Raw genomic sequence first — 4,217 nt, 5'->3', positions numbered from 1 at the left:
AATATCGATCCAAACCAAAGAAGTATGAGTTAGACATAAAGAATCGCGAGTCCCCACCGCAAGACCATCTATTGTGGAGGCACCAAAAGTGGAGCTTAAGGCTCTACCACCGCATTTGAGGTATGTATACTTGGGCAGAGAGAATACTTTGCCGGTCATGATTGCGGCAGATTTGAATGCGAGACAAGTAGAGTGCTTGGTGACTGTGTTAAAGAGGTTCAAGCGTGCTATTGGGTGGACTATTGCGGATATTGTTGGGATTCCTCCCGGTATTTGCTCTCACAAAATCCAACTCATGCCAGATCATAAGTCCAATATCGAGCACCAGAGAAGATTTAATCCACCTATGCAAGAGGTAGTTAAAAAAGAGATCATCAAGTGGCTGAATGCGGGAGTTATTTATCCCATTGCAGATAGTAGTTGGGTGTGTCCTGTGCATTGTGTGCCTAAAAGGGTGGTATTACTGTGGTTCCAAATGAAAGAAATGAGCTTGTTCCAATGAGGCCTGTGACTAGATGGAGAGTTGTATGGATTACCGGAAGTTGAATGCGTGGACAGAAAAAGACCACTTTCCTATGCCGTTCATGGACCAGATGTTGGATAGACTTGCAGGAAAGGGTTGGTATTATTTTCTTGATGGATATTCGGGCTACAATCAAATTTCTATAGCTCCAGAAGACCAAGAGAAGACCACTTTCACTTGCCCTTATGGGACTTTTTCTTTCAAACGGATGCCATTTGGAATGTGCAATACTCCAGCAACCTTCCAGCGCTGTATGATGTCGATATTTTCTGATATGGTGGAGGACACTATTGAAGTGTTCATGGATGATTTTTCAGTTATAGGTGATTCTTTTGATCGTTGTCTGGATCATTTGGCCGAGGTGCTTAAAAGGTGTGAAGACTGCAACTTGGTGCTGGATTGGGAGATGTGTCATTTCATGATTAAAAAAGGTATAGTGTTGGGTCATCGAATTTCAGAGAAAGGTATTGAGGTTGATAGATCTAAAGTTGAGGTAATAGAAAAGCTTCCGCCACCTATTTCTGTAAAAAAGTGTTAGAAGTTTTCTTAGGCATGCTGGGTTCTATAGGAGATTCATAAAAGACTTTTCAAAAATTGCACACCCATTGTGCAAACTGCTCGAAAAGGAGTATAAGTTTGATTTTGATGATGCTTGTTTGAGAGCATTTGGAGAGTTGAAGGAGAAGTTGGTTACTGCACCTATCGTTATTTCACTTGATTGGGGACAACCGTTTGAGGTAATGTATGATGTAAGTGGAGTGGTGCTTGGTGTAGTACTAGGACAGAGGAAAAAGAAAATTCTTCACCCTATTTACTATGCTAGCAAAGCTCTAAATGTGGCCCAAAAGAATTATACTGTGACCGAACAAGAACTTCTTGCGGTGGTTTTCGCATTCGAGAAATTTCGATCCTACCTGCTTGGTACTAAGGTCATAGTGCATACTGACCATTCTGCATTAAGGTAGTTGATGGCGAAAAAAGACGCAAAACCAAGATTGATTAGATGGGTATTATTGCTGCAAGAGTTTGATTTTGTGGTAAAAGATAGAAAGGGGACCGAAAATAAAGTTGCCGATCACTTGTCCAGATTAGAGGAAGAGGCTATGCTAAAGCATGGAGATAGGATTGAAATTAATAATGTTTTTCCAGATGAACAGGTATTGGCTGCTTCTCATGATTTTATTCCATGGTTCGCAGACTTTGCTAATTAATTGGCAAGCGATTTGGTGCCCCCAGGCTTGTCTTTTCACCAAAGGAGAAAGTTTATGCATGATGTGAAGAAATTCTTTTGGGATGAGCCTTACTTGTATCGTAGTTGTACTGATGGGATTATTCGTCGTTGTGTGCCCGAGGTTGAGATGTTGAGCGTACTTGAAGCATACCATTCATCGCCTGTTGGTCGGCAGTATAGTGGTATTCGGACTACGCATAAGATTTTGCAGTGTGGGTACTACTGGCCTACCATCCACCAAGATGCTCATGATTTCGCCAAGTCTTGTGATCATTGCCAAAGAAAAGGAGGGATTTCAAAGAGGCAAGAGATCCCTATGAATCCTATATTGGTGATAGAGTTGTTTGATGTATGAGGCATTGATTTTATGGGTCCATTTGTGAGTTCATCTAGGATGAAGTATATTCTTGTTGCTGTTGATTATGTATCGAAGTGGGTGGAAGCAGTTGCGCTGCCCAACAATGAAGGTAAAAGTGTCACCACATTCTTCAAAAAGAATATCTTCTCCAGATTCAGTACACCGAGGGCGATTATCAGCTATGGAGGTTCTCATTTTTGTAATAAGTTGTTCAAGGCACTACTTGAGAAATATGGTGTCCGCCACAATGTAGCCACTCCTTACCATCCGCAGACTAGTTTGCAATTCAAGTTAAATTTCTGGGTTTATTTTTCTCAACTACGTAAGTTCATAATTCTTTCATCTAAAGCAATGAATTGTGTTCATATGATTATGGGTAACTAAACTACACAATTGGGGTTGTGCGATCTTTCAACGATTAACAAAGTATGAATAGTAAATAAGCAATTATTGAATAGTGTTTTGCATGCATTGATAATTTTTCGTTTAGAAGTCTTTTTAACGATGGCCAACGTTAGAACTTGCCTCGTTACTACTTGACGGACCAAGGAGGTAATTAACGAGAAAAGAATTATCAACATAGATTTAGTGTTAGATTTAGTGTGATACTATCTAATAGGCTAGTGTCGATTGGTGCGAAGTAATAACTAAGCCAAACATCGATTATGATGTCTACTATAAGGTAAAGGTAAGGGTTAGTAAATTATACACACGTAGCAGGACCAAGGTGCGGGGTGAAATTCTCTAGATGCCGGACCAAGGATTTAGAGATACCTAACTTATCACTTTTTTTGTAATGTACTAGGAAATGATTGCTATTACTAGGCTTACTGAGTTATGAGCTTGTGGTGATCACGTATACCTTAGTTAATTTTCTCATCTTGATAACAGCAAAAAAAAATTGACTTTTGTTTACTGATTACTTATTGAATTCTTACAATTTATTTCACAAATCCCCCCTTTTTAATTACTTGTTTCTGGAAGTAATTTGACTAAACGAATATAAGTGTAGGTTAAAGTCAAGTCTAAACCATTTTCCTCGTGGGATCGACCCCAACCTACAAGTTGGGTTCTTTACTTGATAACGATCGCTTACGCTTCTTTAGGAAGGTGTAATTTGAGCGTATCAGTCACTCTGGTAGAAAAGGAGAAATTGGCCGCTTACCAACTTTAGGGGGTTGCTCAAGTGTGGTACAATCAATGGAAAGAAGCTAGGCCAGTAGGAGCTGGTCCCGTAGAGTGGGATGTGTTTAAATCAGCGTTTTTGATAGGTTCATTCCCCTTGAGATGAGGGAAGCAAAGTGATGTGAGGTTAAAAATACATATTTTTAATCACTATTTCCTCACATTTATTATTTATATTTGTCCTTGTTGAGCATGAATTTTATGAATTGTGATAAATTACGTATTTTATTTGAAGGATTAAATTGGTGGAAAAATGAAGAAGTTTGGAGCTAAAACGAATTAAAGAAGGAAGGTTGAAAAAGGAAATCAAACAGACAGCTTAATAGATTAAATAAAATAAAATAATATATTTATATATACAATGGGAATGACGGCTGCAATTGAGGAATTTCAATTTTGATGTTTGCTGCTGCCACGTGGCAGCAAATGAATAGTGAAGAAATATGTTGAGGCGGCAGCACCATGATTCACGCGGCGGAAAAAAATAATTAGATTCCTAATTTAATTTGGACTCAATTATTTTATTTAGGATTTCCTACATCTATAAATAGTGCATAGAAATAATTATTTGAAAAGAAAAAGCCAAGTACCAAGATACAAGACACAATATAAATTTCCTTCTAGCTTAGGAACTTTGGAAGAGCCGCCGTTGAGGCCGGAGAATTGTGGTTTATTATTTCTTCTCCTTTATTATTTATTTGTATTCGTGATTAATAAAAGATAGTTTAGCTATTGTTCTTAACCTTTTTATGATTAACACCAGCATAATCTTTTAATGAATTTTGATTGTGTTTTTGAGATAATGAGTAGCTAACTTTCATAACTAGAGTTGTGGGAACCATAAGCGATTAACAAAGTATGAATAATAAATAAGCAATTCTTGACTAGTATTTTGCATGCATTGATAATTCTTTCATTTA

This window comes from Solanum tuberosum, unplaced genomic scaffold (assembly GCF_000226075.1).
Source record: "Solanum tuberosum cultivar DM 1-3 516 R44 unplaced genomic scaffold, SolTub_3.0 scf00221, whole genome shotgun sequence".
NCBI lineage: Eukaryota > Viridiplantae > Streptophyta > Magnoliopsida > Solanales > Solanaceae > Solanum > Solanum tuberosum.
Note: the sequence above shows the minus strand (reverse complement) of the source record.